The sequence below is a fragment of the Octopus sinensis genome, linkage group LG12, assembly GCF_006345805.1.
Source record: "Octopus sinensis linkage group LG12, ASM634580v1, whole genome shotgun sequence".
Classification (NCBI taxonomy): domain Eukaryota; kingdom Metazoa; phylum Mollusca; class Cephalopoda; order Octopoda; family Octopodidae; genus Octopus; species Octopus sinensis.
Window position 1 is genome coordinate 67,546,299 of NC_043008.1, and position 17,584 is coordinate 67,563,882.

A 17,584-nucleotide genomic window follows, 5' to 3' on the forward strand; every position below is an offset into this window, starting at 1 on the left:
GTGGCCAAACCACCTCAACATTCGTCTTCCATTTTGGTTGTTAGTTTTTTTCTAATTCCTGCTCGTCTTCGCAGCTCCTCATTCCTCATCCTGTCCATCCGTGTCACACCAACCATAGCCTTCAGACATCTCATCTCAAACACATCTAGTCGCCTCCTTTCAGCCTCTCTCAGCCCCAACGTCTCTGCATTGTCGGCACAATCAAGCCCTCACACACACCTCATTTCGCTTTCATACTCAACCTTTTATCTTTTTCACAACTCCAAGTATCTTACTCCCCTCCCTCACTCTGTATACCTCTTCTTCAGCCAAGCCCCCATCAGCCGTCACATGTGACCCCAGATACTTAAAAACACTCACCTCTTCTAACATCTCAGTATTTATAATCACGTATATCCTACCAGCCATTCAATCTCTCGAACATCTCATAACCTTACTCTTAGCTACATTCGCTTTCAGTTTCATCCTCTCACACACTTTTCCAAACTCCACCGCCAGTCTCCTCAGTTGCTCTTCCGAATCTCCTCGGGATTGGGAATCTTCTCCTCCTAGCAGATCCATATTCCTAAAAAGACAGCAAGATTACATAATGTAGCTCTTGGTGACCATTCTCCAAGGGTAAGACTGAATTGTCAGCACTGAGATGCCTTTGCTCATAGGTTTGGATTCATCAGTCCGGGATGACCGGCTGCAAAACTTGAACATAACGTAAGGATATTTTGAGAAATTTCTCAGCATTAATTTTAAGTCGGCTACATCTCTCCGTGAGGAGAGAGAGAGAAAAAGAGAGAGAGAGAGTGTGTGTGTGTGTGTGCGCGTGCATGTGTATGTGTGCGCGCGTATATTTATAAATGTATGTAGGAATGTGTATATATGTATGTGTATGTCTACCTGCTGTCTTTTCTGCTCCTTCTTTCACTTATTGGACAGTCGCCATGCCGGGGTACTACCTGGAAAGATTTAGTCGAACAAATCGCCTCAAGTATTTATTTTAAGTCTGGTACTTCTTATATTGATCCATTTGCCAGACCGCTAAGTTATGTCGGCAAACCCAACACCGCTTGTCCACGTAGGAGTGGCTGTGTGGTAAGTAGCTTGCTTACGAACCACATGGTTCCGGGTTCAATCCCACTGCAGGGCACCTTGGGCAAGTGTCTTCTACTATAGCTTCGGGCCGACCAAAGCCTTGTGAGTGGATTTGGTAGACGGAAACTGAAAGAAGCCCGTCGTATATATGTATATATATGTATATATATATATATATATATATGTGTGTGTGTGTGTGTGTGTGTGTGTGTGTGTGTGTGTGTGTGTATGTTTGTGTGTCTGTGTTTGTCCCCTCCCCCAACATCGCTTGACAACCGATGCTGGTGTGTTTACGTCCCCATAACTTAGCGGTTCGGCAACAGTGACCGATAGAATAAGTACTAGGCTTACAAAGAATAAGTCCTGGGGTAGATTTGCTCGACTAAAGGCGGTGCTCCAGCATGGCCACAGTCAAATGACTGAAACAACAAAAGAGTAAAAGAGTAAAGCGAAAGAGTGAGTCGAGAGTGCAAACTCAAATATAAATACACACACACACACACACACACACACACACACACACACACACACACACACACACACAACACACACAAATTTATACATCTTTTAATTGTTTCATTCATTAGACTGAGGGCATGATGAGGCACCGCCTTCAAGAATTAAATTTTAGTCTAATTAATTGACCCCAGTAATTTTGAAGCATTATACTAATTCTATCGTTTTCTTCTGCCGAACTGTTAAGTTACAGAAACGTAAACACATCCACACCGGGGCAAATACAGACACAAAAACACACACGCATATAATATAATAAACACACACACACACACACATATATATATTCATGCATACATAAGTTTCTTCCAAACTTTTTCTACAAGATCGACCCAGGACTATAGTAGAAGACTCTGAGGGCGAGGTGCGTTAGCCCGTCTCCGTCGGTTAGCCGTGCCTTCGCTTTCATGGAGCGACGGGCTCGGTCGAGAGAAGTGCGTGGGTACCGACGCCGGCCGGCCGCTAAGCCGACGGCGGCGGGGCGCTTATCTGCGAACTGTGGACGCCGCCTGCCAAGCGGCCCTATGGGAACGGGTCGCGACGACGGATCGGAGGAGAAGTGCGTTCGATGCAGGCGCCCCGGAAATCGAGCGCCGACGAGGCGGCAGACGACCGCCCGCGGAACGGCGCCCCGGCGAGAAGCAGCGGACTGAGTCCCCTCGCGATCGCGGTGAGCGGTCCTACCCGTTTACCCCTGGGCGGTTTCACAGTCTCTTGAACTTTCTCTCCACAGTTGTTTTAAACTTTCCCCCGCGGTACTTGGTGGCTATCGGACTCGTCTCCGTATTTAGCCTTGGACGGAGCTTACCACCCGCTTTGAACTGCGTTCCCAAGTAATCCGACACTCGGGCCGAAGATCACCGCCGATCACTGCTGGCTCCGAATGGGCCTGGCACGCGCTTTGGAAAGCCCCGATCGAGGAGACCTCGAACGTAGCCAGGCGAAACGATAGACTGTGTACGACCCTTGCGTCACAACTCTTGATGACCGGCGCGGAACGCCGCCGCGCGTAAGCGGATTCGTCGGCAAGATCCGAGGACCTCACCGTTCGATTGGTAGTAGCGACGGTCGGTGTGTACAAAGGGCAGGGACGTAATCGACGCGGGATGATGACCCGCGCCTACCGGGAAGTCCTCGTTCACGGGGTTGGTTCCAAACCCCGATCCCTATCATGAGAGATGGCTCAGAGGTTTCCCGACCCTCTCGGGCCGGGAGAGACGCGCCCGTTGATACCTCCAGTGTAACGCGCGTGCGGCCCCGGACATCTAAGAGCATCACAGACTTGTTAACGCTCCGCATCCGGAGCGATAACATGTCTGTGATGCCCTTATAAAAGTATAAAAATTTCATAATTCCAGGATTCCAGGTTATTCAACAAACGTTCATGGTGATTTCTTTATTACCCACAGGGAAATAAACATAGAGGGGACGATACAAATGAGTGATGGGGTCGATAAAGCGAATGGTTTTACACATAAAGATGACTAGTAGCGAATGACAGGCAAACCAATTACAAAACAATGAAGTGGTGGACGGGTTCCGTCTCGACCCCGCAAGGCCCGTGCCACCATTGCAACATTGTAATGACCCTATGGTCATACCATGCGGGCTACAGTCTGAACAAATTTTAACATCGTGGGGTATCCCACAATGAATCCGGATGAATAGTGTCGAAACTTACCGTATCAGGTAGATCTTCAATTTCAATGTCTCTTCCCATTGTGGAGACACCCCTCCTGAGGCTCTCCTTCAGTATATTAAATGTCTCTCTTAGCATCAGTGCACATTCCACATCTGTAGGCACCTCCTTACAATTCGAAGTGTCTACCTTCACAGGGGAGTTCAAACTTTTAATTCCCCTTCTCACACTTTCACTTCTGTTAAACATTACAATAAGGTGCTTTCCTTGGGGTGGGAGACGGGGAATTTGTAGCTTCTGGAGGACACAGGGTTCTGTCCTCCAGTTCGACAAAAAAAAAAAATTGTTCATGTGCTTACATCTGCTAAAAATTTTGGCTCAAGATATAACGTGGGGGAATTCTTTGGTCTAAATAGAATGAGATCGTGGCTGTGTTCCAAGTTCAATACCCTGCGTAGCACCATGGGCAAGAGTCTTCTACTGTAGCCTTGGGCCGACCTTGTAGAAGGAGTCTGGAAGAAGCGCGTCGTATATATGAATATACATGTGTGTGTGTGTGTATATATATATATATGTGTGTATATATATATGTGTGTGTGTATATATATATATATATATATATATATATATATCAATGCACATACTGCCATTCATTAGAGATAGTAAGTCAAGTAGCTGTAAGTTGATGGAGAAGTGGGTTAAGGACAGAGTGTAATTAATGATGGAAGATTCTAGAAAGGGGATGAGAGAGACAAGCAGAATGACAAAACAAAACGGAACGTAGAAGTATAAAATAATAATATATTTTGTAACAGGATCTTTAACACAAATGCAAACCTTGAACTTTCAACCTTGAACTTGTTCGCATAAACAGTCCCGTTTGTTGTATTTTTATTTTCTCATATATTACCACTTTTTTACATTCATTTCATGCTTTCCACAGTTTCCTGCATTTTTGTTCTCCTTTCCGTCTTTCTTCCCTCTCTGGATGTCCATACTCTGTTTCCTCTGCCTGCACCCCCTTTTTTGCCTCCCCCTCTCTCTGCTTCCCTTCTTTCTTTCCCTTTTCCGTTTGCCCCGTCTTTCCTGCCCCTATCGCTTACTTATCTAGTTTTTTCATACGATTATTATTTTTTTGTTTTTTTGAACGTTTGTTTTTTCCCCTTTTTTTTCGCTATCCTTTTTTATCTATTTTTTTCATACGATAATTTTTTGTTTTTTTTTTGTTTTTTCGAACGTTTGTTTTTTTCCGCTATCCATCATGCCGGATCCTAGGTCCTACCTCCTCACCCTCCATCATCGTTTGAAGGATCATCTCCGTTCGTTTCCTGTATATTGCCTTCAGCCGTCCGTTAATCTCTCTCTACTTCTTTTAAAAAAAACCCGTTTCTCTAGCCATGTCTCTTTCCTAAGCCGCTGCCTACATCACCGACTCATCCCTAAAGGTTTCCGCCTCCACTTCCACCCTGCTCTCCACTCGGATTCTTCCATCTTACCCATACTCCGCACCACATCTTACCGCCTTATGCGGGCCACCATTCGCTCCAATCTCTCTAAACTACATACCATCAACCGCCTTCTTCCTCCTGCTTTCTCCACCTTCTTCTCCTCTCTGCCGCCTCTCTATGCTCCAAACACGCTACGCTTCATTATCCATTTGAATCAACTCTTCCATCAATTTCTTTCTGATACCAAACTTCGTAAACTCCAATCACTCTTCCATTCCACCCTACCCGACGCCACTACCCCAACTCCTCCACTACCCTTCCCCCCTCCCGATAGGCTCCATCCACCCACACCTAACCCCACTGCCCCTACCCTACAACCCCTTCTCCCCTCCCGATAGGCTCCATCCACCTACACTTAACCCTACTGCCCCCCCCAACCACCTCCCCAATCCCTCCCCCTCAGACCTCCACGAGACCTACCACCCCTCCTACTTCTATTCCACCCACCCCTTCTCCACTTCCGTCTGTTGTTACCATTCCCCCCGATCTTCCCCTCTCTGCGGCTGAACGCTCCGTCCTTGGTAGGGGTCTGCGTTTCATCCCCCTCACTCCATCCTGTAAGGAATTCCAGACGCGAGTTGATGTCCACAGCTTTGTGCGCCGTGTCCGTTGGGTGCGCATTACCACGACTCGCCACCCACACCCAACGAAGAGGACTGCTTCACTGGCCTGGTCCGCCGACCATCCCCGTGGACGCCTGCCCATGGCCAGATCCTAGCAGTGGATCTTTTCGCGGGCGCTTGTCAGCGTGCATTGGAGAGGGTTCAACTTCTCCAGGCGCCAACGCCGCTCAACATCTCCCCGGCTGAGCTCTTGGCTCTTCGTTCCCTCCAACGGCGCGCTGACATTATCATCAAACCGGCTGACAAGGTTGGAGCTGTAGTGGTGTGGCGCGCGGACCTCTATAGGGCCGAGGCTTTCCGCCAACTCAATGACACCTCCTTCTACTCCCCTCTGCCCTCTAACCCCACACGTAGCTACCAACAGACGGTATCCTCTACTGTCCGCGACCTCATCTCGTCCCTCCGTCTCCCCCACACCGCATCCAACCTAATGTGCGAACCCCACGTACCCCCACCATTTACTTCCTCCCCAAAATCCACAAACCAACAACCCTGGCCGCCCCATCGTCTCCGCCTGTAACTGCCCCACGGAGCTCATCTCTAAATACCTCGACCGTGTCCTTGCCCCCCTAGTGGCATCTCTTCCCTCCCACATCCACGATACCAACCATGCTCTCCGGCTTTTCAACTCTTTCTCCTTTCCTCCCGGCTCCTCCAAAATCCTCTTACTATGGACATCCAAAGCCTCTATACTGTTATCCCTCACCACGAAGGACTGCAGGCCCTTCGACACTTTCTGACCTCCGCTCCAACCCTGTACCTGACACCTCCACACTCATTCGTCTGGCCGAACTTGTCCTTACTCTGAACTGCTTCTCGTTCGCGGGCGAGTTCTACCATCAGGTCTCGGGAGTGGCCATGGGAACGCGAATGGGCCCCAACTATGCGAACTGTTCGTTGGCTATGTTGAGGCCCAAATATTCTCTAATTTCACTGGTCCCACTCCTGAACTATATGGTCGTTACATTGACGACATTATCGGTGCCACCTCACTCTCCGTGAACATCTAGATTCCTTCCTCTCTTTCGTCCAATCTTCCATCCAGCCTCCACTTCACTTCCACTATCTCCAACACTCTGTCTCCTTCCTCGACATTTCGGTTAGCATTCTTCACTCCACTCTTACCACCTCCATTCACTACAAACACACAGACTCACTAATACCTCAACTTCTCTTCCTCCCAACCCAGAACACACCAAGCTTTCCATCCCCTATTCCCAATTCCTCCGTCTACGTAGGCTCTGCAGTGACGACCATGACTTTGAGACTCAGTCTCAACGTATGGCTCACCACTTCACCCTACGTGGATACCCCCTCACCACTATCCACACCGCCCTTGCCAGAGCACGGTCCGTGGACCGTGTATCTGCTCTCTCTCCCCGAACCGCCCTGTAGTCTCCCGCCTCCATTTTCCCCTCACTTACCACCCCACGACCCTACCTCTCCAACGCACCATTCTTCGAGCTTTCCGTCATCTCCAGTCCGACCCGTCCACTTCACACCTCTTCCCTAACCGACCCCTCCCCTCTTTCAAACGAGCCCACAACCTTCGAGACCTTTTGGTCCATAGCTCCTTCCCTGACCCTACCTCCCAACCCGGCTCGTTCCCCTGCTCCCGCCCACGTTGCCGCACTGTGTGTGTGAGGAAATTGTGGAGTTGGTGGTTGAGATTAAGAAGGAAGCGGAGAATGGGTTGGATGAAGGGTGGAGGGCAGATGGAGGAAAGGAGGAGGTAAGCTTGGGAGAGTTGGTGGTCGAGGGAGTAGAGTAAGGAGCAGGTGGAACGGATGGTGGCACGGATAAGGAGGCGGGAAGTGCGGGTGGGAGTGGTCTCGATGAAGGGTGGGAATGGTGGGTAAAGTGGAACTTCAAGAGGAAGCCACGGGGTGTGACGTGATGACGGAGGCAACTGCTAAGAAAAGCGAGTTTTTATAAAAAGCAGGTGAGAGAGTTTTTTTTGCGGGTTGCAAGCATTAGGGGTGGGGTGGGGGGCAAAGAAATCGGGAAAGAAGGGAATGGAGGTGCTGGACAAGGAGTGAAGGTCAGGCATGGTGAGAGGGTGTGAATGTCGGTGTAGGTGCTATTGGTGGCGACAAAAAGGAAAAGAGAAGGAGAGTGGAAGTAGAACAGAAAATAGGTTGAAGGAGGAGGAGGGGATAGAGTGGAAGAGTCACGGACAAATTGTAATGATTCCCAATCAAGGTGTAGAATTGGCGTAATCCGAATGAGCAGGTAAAGTAATCCGAAGGCAAAAGAATTCTGCGAACAGGTACTCCAAAGTCAGTCAGAAGGCCGGGGTCCGCGTGAGCGTGCGGTATATAGTAAATCCAAACAAAGAAGAACAAACATAAAAAAACAACAACGTGAGGACGTGGTACAAGTAATGTCTTATCAGACGCTCAGGGAAGGAAAGAAAGAGGATTTAACGTTTCGAGCAAAGCCCTTCTTCAGAAACAGAGGTAAGTCGAAAAGAAGGGAAGACGGAGGAAGAAAATCGCCAATGATTCCACGTGGTTACATTTTGAAATGACCGGAAGGGAATAAGTGAAGAAAAAGTTCTTTCTAAGACAAGAGAGCGCAAGAGAAGTGTGTATGTGTTGGTATGTGATATATATATATATATATATATATATATTCAAAATGCGACGGCGTGTGTACCGTTGGCAATTTTCTTTCTCCGTCTCTCCTTCCTTTGACCTTTTCCTGTTTCTGACGAAGAGCTCCGCTCGAAACGTTAAATCCTCCTTCTTTCTTTCCTTTCCTGAGCGTCCAATAGCACTATACTTCTTCTACGTCCTCGCGTTGTTGTGTTTTCTCTTTGTTCATGTTTGGATTAACTATATATATATATATTATATATATATATATATATATAATAAATATTAGGGAATAAATCCAAACTTACAGGGAAAAATCAGATTTAGGATTGAATCCAATTTATAGTAAAATATTATATTATACAAATTAGAGACAAAACCACTATTATGCAAATCAAACAAAGAAAGACTTAATCCAATACATAAATTAATTTATATAATTTAGAAATTTAACAATTATTAATATCCACTACGTAGTGGATATTAATAATTGTTAAATTTCTAAATTATATAAATTAATTTATGTATTGGATTAAGTCTTTCTTTGTTTGATTTGCATAATAGTGGTTTTGTCTCTAATTTGTATAATATATATATATGTATATATTATATATCTGTTAGAGATCCCTATTTTCGCTAATGCATTTAACAGCGTTGAATAGAATTTCAAAGCTTCTTTTTCTCTTCTATCTTCCACTCAAAGAAACAAGGTATTTATATGCTTCCAGTATCATTGTCACTATCTTCACCATTACGACTTCAGCTATTTTTCTCTAATACACACACACACACACACACACACACACACACACACACACACACACACACACACACACACACACACACACACACACACACACACACACACGCACGCACGCACACACACACACACAACACACACACAACACACACACACATCGTTGACATCGTTTTATTGGACTTTGCCAAAGCTTTTGACTCGGTAAACCACCGCCTACTACTTGTCAAGCTTCAAGCATATAGTTTCCATCCGGATATTGTACGATGGGTTGGTGCCTTCCTCTCAGATCGCTCCTTCCAAGTTCAAGTTAATGGTTCGCGGTCCGACGTCTCCAGTGCGAGCAGTGGCGTGCCTCAAGGTTCAGTGCTTGGGCCCTTGTTGTTCTTAGTCTTCATAAATGACTTGCCCGACGACCTCACGCAACACACCCTTCTATTTGCCGACGATATCAAACTGGTCGCTCCTCGCGGTAGTATAGAGGATCTTCGTCGATGCCTCCACCAAATTTGGAAGTGGTCTAACGATTGGGACCTGTGTCTGAACGTGTCAAAGTGCTGTCATCTGCCTGTCGGCTCTACTCCTGCAACTCAACTTGATTTCGAGCCGGGTCGTCTGCTGCTGGAGAAGACCGATCAGGTAAAGGGCCTGGGTATCTTGGTGGATTCCTCATTTTCGCCTTCGGCCCAGTGCGTCCATGCTGCCAACAAAGCGCGCGGAATTCTGTTTTTGATTCGACGGTCATTCGGAATGCTCACAGCAGCCATATTCCTGCCACTCTATGTCACGCTGGTGAGACCCATATTGGAGTATGGGATTCAAGCCTCTTCTCCTTATCTCCTCAAAGACATACAGCACCTCGAAAGAGTCCAGAGGCTGGCTACCCGCATGGTTCATGGTCTCAAAAATTTGTCCTACGAAGAAAGGCTGAGGACGCTCGACCTTTGTTCTCTTGAAAAACGCCGCCGCCGTGGTGATCTCATTCTCGCCCACAACATCATAAGCGGGAAGTGTAACCTCTCGAAAGAGCTGTTCTTCACTCCTGCTCCGGAGCGTCGGCTGCGGGGTCATTCTGAAAAGCTCTACCTGCGACGATTTCATCTCAATCGAAGGAGAGGAGCTTTCTCCGTCCGGGTTGCGGATCCGTGGAACAAGTTGCCAGACGAGATGGTGAAGATGCCGACGACCGCTTTGTTCAAAGCCTCCCTGGACCACAAGTGGCCTGAACTCTTTACATGAACACCACCCTGTACTTAACTCCATGTCCCCCTACATGGCCTTGCTATTTGCTTTTGAGCCAAATTAACTAACTAACTAACTAACACACACGTACATCAACTTTTTGAAAATACTTTCACGATCGATAATTTCACTCTTAGCCAACAACATCGGAACAAAATAAATTGTTGATTTATACAAGGTCGAAACTCTTTAATCGTTTTCTACTCTCTTTTAGTGAGTAAACAATCTTTAACTTTTTTTTCACCTATACTCACCTTTATAAAATGGAATACCAATGCAAGTGTTAAAAACCTACCTGATCAGTCTTAGTATCCCGTTTCTCCCTTTTTCACTCACACCTGATCTTAATCCCAGTCTCCTTTTCTCTGTCCCTAAAGCTAACCCTCCACAAACAATATCTACGCTATTATCCTCCTCATTCACACGCTCTCACATTTAAAAAAGTTTCTCACAACTTACTTTACATTGTCTCTTGTCAACTCCCTAGAATCATCACACTCTCCTATTGTTCTTTTAGTGATGGGAGCCTTATAGCGAAAACGCTAGGTCACTAGTCCTGTGCCATACACAAACAAACATAAAAAAAACTACGCTCTATAAAGTGGTTGGCGTTAGAAAAGGTATCCAACCTTAGAAATCATACAAAAGGATAACACTGAAGCGTGGCGCAGCCCTCCGACTCCACGTGTGCTATCAAACCATCCAACTCATACTAGCACGGAAGTTGGACGTTGAATGAGGATGATCTATCTATCTATCTATCTATCTATCTATCTATCTATCTATCTATCTATCTATCTATCTATCTATCTATCTATCTATCCAGAGGGTATATATATATATATATATATTATATATATATATATATATATATATATATATATATATCTTGAGCAATCTCAAGATTAATCAGCCGAAATTGCGAGGATGATCCGGTTCTTGACTGAAGATTGAAGGCTTCGAATGACCCGTCCGTGTTTTTTGCATCGTCTTCTAAATGTGTTGCGTTCTTGTCCCAGTTTGTATTTTTTTACATATACATATATATATAGCGACGCCTGTACCCTTTTGGTCTTATATGTAAGTATATATTCATATATATATATATATAAATTCGGTTTTTAAGTGACTTGCTTCGAGAGTTGCATTCGGTACGATGTGTTTAATTATTTTGGTAGGTTTGACTTTAAGAGTCCCTCCTAACGTGTGGCATTTATGTATAGTAATGACCTCTATATAATATATATATCTATCTACACACACACAAACATATATATCATCATCATCATCATCATCATTATTATTATTATCCTCATGAAATTATCAAGATATAGACTCATTTTTTTTTTTTTTCAAATTGTTTCAGAACAAAAATGTGATTGGAGGCGAGGTGATTGTCTAACAGACACATCCTTAAAGAAAAGGTGTGAAAGGGATTGTTCCAGGACACCCCGTAAGTGGAACACCTTCTGTGTGTCTGTTTTTCTTTGTCTTTTTTTTTATGTGATACATCTCATAAATGTGCTTTAATTATTTATTTGCAAATTGAAATATTTTCCTAATTTTTTCAGTTAATTTAAATAGTGTCTGTTGGACTATTAATCGATCACATATCTGCCATGTACTGCTTACTTTATCTCGTTTCAGTTAACCGCTGCTTAACTACACATCATAATTTAATATGCTATTCATTATATGAATACATACTCTTTACTCTTTTACTTGTTTCAGTCATTTGACTGCGGCCATGCTGGAGCACCGCCTTTAGTCGAGCAAATTGACCCCGGGACTTATTCTTTGTAAGCCCAGTACTTATTCTATCAGTCTCTTTTGCCGAACCGCTAAGTGACGGGGACGTAAACACACCAGCATCGGTTGTCAAGCAATGCTAGGGGGACAAACACAGACACACAAACACACACACATACATATATATATATATACATATATATATATATACATATATACGACAGGCTTCTTTCAGTTTCCGTCTACCAAATCCACTCACTAGGCATTGGTCGGCCCGGGGCTATAGCAGAAGACACTTGCCCAAGATGTCACGCAGTGGGGCTGAAACCGGAACCATGTGGTTGTTTAGCAAGCTACTTACCACACAGCCACTCCTGCTGAATACATGAATACATGCATAACTCCTGACTCGTAATCTTAAACCATTACGTAACATGTTTTACAAACGTTAACAAAATTCCTTCACTCTTGTACTGTGACCTATTTAATCATGTGATTCTATAATATGCTCCGTAACTTTAGGTTTAATTAACAATTCACTTCCTACCAAGTTGTTCATCTTTCAAATACGCTTTAGCGATAAACTTCTTTTTCTGTTCTACCAGTTTTCAATTTCCTCTAATCTAATTCTATATCCTAGACAGGAGTGGCTGTGTGGTAAGTAGCTTGCTAACCAACCACATGGTTCCGGGTTCAGTCCCACTGCGTGGCCCCTTGGGCAAGTGTCTTCTGCTATAGCCCCGGGCCGACCAATGCCTTGTGAGTGGATTTGGTAGTCGGAAACTGAAAGAAGCCTGTCGTATATATGTATATATATATATATGTATGTGTGTGTATGTGTTTGTGTGTCTGTGTTTGTCCACCTAGCATTGCTTGACAACCGATGCTGGTGTGTTTACGTCCCCGTCACTTAGCGGTTCGGCAAAAAGATACCGATAGAATAAGTACTGGGCTTACAAAGAATAAGTCCCGGGGTTGATTTGCTCGACTAAAGGCGGTGCTCCAGCATGGCCGCAGTCAAATGACTGAAACAAGTAAAAGAGTAAAAGAGTAACTACAAAATCGCTAATCGTTTTTGAAATAACTTCCCCTAATCTATGGCTACTACTCCAGCATGGTTCCCTATATTTCGTAACCTTCATCAAAATCCTACTTTAATCTTCGTTTTTAACAAATAGCTAAATTCCCTGTATAAATAAACCCAACTTCGTTATAACAGAATTCAAGCGTATCGCAATCACTCGTTATTGAAATCTTCCTAGGTTAACGTTCGACAAAAGTTTACTATAGTTAAATAATCTATCATCTATGTTCCCAATAAATCTATAGCCAACGCTTAGATATTGATGTCTAGTTTTGGGGAAGGACTGAAGCATATATACATACATATGCCTGGCATCTGTATACATATCTTTGCCTTGTCTCTTCCATCTTTCATCACTTCTGAGTTTCTGCCCGCTCCTGGCGCCTTTCGATCTGAGAGCGATCTAGTTTGACCAAAGCCTACCACCAAATTTAGGTCTCTAAATATTAAATATTGAAATTAATACCCAATTTATTCTTCGAATGATGGGTAATGCAAGATAAATCACAATTTTTCACATTTGTTTCTTTAATTTTCAGCTGGATGTTTATTTAGAGTTGACAGATTTGGTATTGACCTGAAGTTTCAATGTCATTGCTTCGATATCGTTGACTGTAACTTCGATAACGATGGGCATTGCAATGGGACTAAATGTTTTTTTGGTTACTCTGGACCTACATGCCAAATACGTAAGTATTTCCTCGGATTTCTCAATACATATATACATACATAACATACGCGCTCACACACACACACACACACACACACACACACACACACACATTTAAATAGGAGTTAGAATTAGCTCGCGCGATGTAAACAATGTCATACACAGTGTAGTGTCTTGGGCAGGTGTCTTCTACTGTAGCCTCGGACCGAGAGGATTTGGTACGCGGAAATTGAAAGAAGTCCGTCGTATGTATGTATGTATGTATGTATGTATTGATGGATGGATGGATGGATGAATGTATGTATGTATGTATGGATGGATGTGTTTGTGTGTCTTTGTGTCTTTGTCCCTCACCACTGTTTGACAACTGGTGTTACTCTGTTTACGTCCCCGTAACTTAGCAGTTTGACAAAAATTCTTCAATGCGGTTCCTCAGCAGTCTGATGACTAGAGCATGTAAAGAGTAAAAAGGAAAAGAATATATATATATATTATAATATATATCATTATTATTATTATTATTATTATTATTATTATTATTATTATTATTATTATTATTATTATTATTATTATTATCATTATTATTGCTTTTGCACGGCTTCTAACGCTGGAGATGTACTACAGTGTCAGCGGTTCACTACCAGTGAACTAAGGTAACAACGCCACTTATTTTTCGAGCGCCTTCCGGAGTATTCGAGCGGTTCTAAGCAGTGCTGTTTTCTGCAGGTGCTCTAACCTTATTGCAGCTACTATTTTTTCACGTACTTCTTGAAATTTTTGCTCACTGTTCCCAGGGCTCCGACAATTATTGGTACTACTGCTACCTTTTTCATCGACCACAACTTCTTAACTTCCCAAGCTAACCTGTCATATCTCTCAACTTTTCTTTCTTCCTAATCGCATACCCTGTTGTCAGCTGGGCATGCTGTATCTATGATCCAGCATAGTTTGTTTTCTTTTTCAATTTAGACTATGTCCGGCTTCCTATTCTCTATCTCATGGTCGCACTGAATCATAGAATCCCATAGGATTTTTGCATTTCTATTTTTGACGATGACTTCAGGTTTGTAGTCGTACCAATTTTTTGCTCTGTCAAGTTCACACTTGTTGCAGAGTGTCCAATGGACAAGCCCGGCTATATTGTCGTGGTGTCTCTTATATCCCTTCCAGGCTGGTGGCATATATTGGCTGGTAATATGCCATACGGCTTCACCGTTTTGTTCACAGATTCTGCACTTATCACTTTCTGCTGTGTTGTCTATTCTGTAGTTTATGTAGTTTGTTCTTAGTGCTTACTCTTGGGCAGCACAAATTAGAGCCCCCATTTCCGGTTTTAAATCAGTTTTAGTCATCCACAGCCATCTTTTTTCTCTGTCTGTCTTATCTTCAACATCCCTATGAAAATGAACATGCATTCTTTTCTTTATCCACCAATTTTCAGATTCATTCGTTTTCAATTTCTCGTATAGTGCTTTATCTTCGCAATCTTTCATCTTACACAAGCCTGACCTTCCTACTTCTAATAATTGCAGTTCTGTGGCATTTTTTACATACCATGCTATGTTGTTTTCTTCTACTCTAATGCTGTGTTCGCATCCAATAAGTCCTCTTCCGCCTCTTTTTCTTGGTGCATACAATCTGTCTGTGTCAATTTTTGGGTGGAGTGACACATATCTAGTGAGCAACTTCCTTGTCTTTCTGTCTAAGCTGTTTAGTTCGTCTACTGTCCATGCGATTACCCATGCTCCATATCTAAGGAGTGAAACCGCTCAGGTGTTGATAGCTTCGGTCTTATTCTGTCCATTTAATTTCGACTCTAGGATCAGTCGCAGTCTGCACAAGTATTCCATCTAAAATCTTTCTCTATCAATTTATCCATTTCCAAAATCCTCAAGTACTTATAGCCCATCTCTTCTATCTGCTTCATAATCGTTATCCCATCCATACATTTGATTTTGCCTCTCTTCAAGACAAGCACACCACACTTTCCCAGGCCGAACTCTATTCTGATATCAGCACTGAAGGTATACACGGTATAAACGAGGGAACTGACTTGGGCTTCCTCTTTACCGTATAGTTTGAGGTCATACTTTTTCCAAGCAATCGCTCAACATTCGATGCAATACCAAATAGGTTCATACACTCCATTATCCAAGAATGTGGGATCACATCGTATACCTTACGATAGTCGATCTATGACGTGGCTAAATTACTTTTCCTCCTATTGCAGTCTCTAAGTATAGTTTTGTCTAATAGGAGTTGATCTTTGGTACCTCTGCACTTACACTTGCAACCCTTTTGCTCATGTAGCAGGACTCCATTTTTTTCCAGATGTTCGTACATTGACTCTGCGAGTATTCCAGTCAATAACTTCCACATAAGTGGCAAACGGCCTGTAATTGTCTACCGTATTGCCTTTTTCGATCTTTTTCCCGCACTGCATTATCCTACCCAATGTCAACCGCTCTACTTGGTCAGCATTTAACGAGGTGTTGAGTTGCGCAGCTATTCGTGCATGACATTCACCAAATCTTTTGATTCGGTAGCTTTGAACTCCATCTGGTCCTGGAGCCTTCCAGTTGCTCATTTTTTTTTCTAATTTCCGTCACTTCCTTTACTGAAATTACTAGTTCTGCCTGTTTTGGACAGGCTACTGTTTGTTTCAATCCTTGCAACCATTCAGCATCTTTCTTGTGCTCCTTGTCTTTGCTCCAGATGTCACTCCAAAACCTTTGACTTTCAATGTTATCTGGAATCAACTTTTCCTCTGTACATTCTCCATTTATTTCTTTATGGAATCTCTTCTGATCTACTCTGAATAATCTATTCTTGTGGTAACCCTTCATTCTTTGGTCGCATTTTACCATATTTGCTTTCTTTACAACGAGGCGCTATTTCAGTTCATCCACTACTAGTTTCGGGCCCTTTCTTTCAATATTATAATTCCTTTTCAGTGCCCTTTATTTTTTGTTCGGTTTTAAGCTCCCCTTTCTCTTTTCGGTCTAACACAGAGATTTCCTTCGAGAGCACGTCTAACTCTGCCTGGATTCTTCTTTTCCACCATGGATCTTTTCTTTTGTCTCTCCCATTATGTTTCTTTTTTCTTGACATCAACACCCACGTTTTCTACTACAACAATATTTGCTGCCTTGATCAAATTATTTGTTTCTGTGATGTTGCTCTGATGTATTTCAGAATTTCATCGACATTTTTCATTTCTTGGTTCAATTTCCATCGATCAACCTTTTTAAGGTTGCAAATATTGTCGCTATCGTTCTCTTGAAGTCTTGTTGTAGAGTGCCTTTTGTTCATCTGTCATGTCTCAATTAGTTTTATTGTCTTCTTTGAGATCATCTATTTGTCTCTCATCAAGTAAACTACCACTGCTCCTTTCCTGTGCTATGGGATTACTCTTATTAGTATGAACTATAGTTTCATTGTTATCTCTGCTGCTATTGTCCATGACCCATCTTTTGATAGCTTCGATTCTACTTCAGTGAACCAACAATTTTTCCTTATTGCTCTAGCTTGATTACATAGTCTCTGTTCCGTGAGTTGAAATAATCCCTTTTCTCTCCAATGATCATACATACGTTGTCGGTAACCCCTAATTTGAGCACCATTTTCACCTACCGGGCTGTTTAGGTAGTAAAACTCCAAGACCACAGCATTAATTTGCTTGCTCCACTTACGCCGTGTGCGGTGGTCCCTTTCTGGATATCGACAGGCTGGAGCCGGACCAGAATCTCTGAGTCTACCGGGTGTAACACTGTCACCATCATTGACTTCAGTTTCATTACTAGAGTTATTCACAATATTTTGTTTTTTAATTGTCAGTCATATGAGGTAGCGATTATCAGGTTGCGCAATTACCAGTGTTTTTATTGAGACACCATCACTATATGTATCATTAATCAGCTCATGAGGAGGAGGCTCCACCCGTTTCCTTTTATTATTATTATTATTATTATTATTATTATTATTATTATTATTATTAGTAGTAGTAGTAGTAGTAGTAGTAGTAGTAGTAGTAGTAGCAACAGCAGCAGTAGCAGCAGTAGTAGTAAAATAATAATGATAATAATAATAATAATAATAATAATAATAATAATA

At 43.2% G+C, this 17,584-nt stretch overlaps 1 protein-coding gene and 1 long non-coding RNA gene across 4 annotated transcripts in view; one reads left to right on the forward strand and one right to left on the reverse strand.

Annotated features, from left to right (window-relative positions):
• The window catches only part of LOC118765658, a 27,514-nt gene extending 11,892 nt beyond the window's left edge, over nt 1–15,622 (reverse strand). The window contains exons 1-2 of the long non-coding RNA XR_005001526.1: nt 15,613–15,622; nt 1,955–2,327 (exon numbers count right to left, since the gene is read on the reverse strand). This is a non-coding gene — a long non-coding RNA (uncharacterized LOC118765658). The remainder of the gene's footprint in view (nt 1–1,954; nt 2,328–15,612) is intronic.
• Nucleotides 1–17,584, forward strand: part of LOC115218139 — a 67,438-nt gene that overhangs the window by 23,787 nt on the left and 26,067 nt on the right. For all 3 annotated transcript variants that reach the window (XM_029787938.2, XM_036508037.1, XM_029787937.2), the window contains exons 2-3: nt 11,335–11,421; nt 13,341–13,490. The gene's annotated coding sequence lies outside the window, so the exon portion shown is untranslated. The remainder of the gene's footprint in view (nt 1–11,334; nt 11,422–13,340; nt 13,491–17,584) is intronic.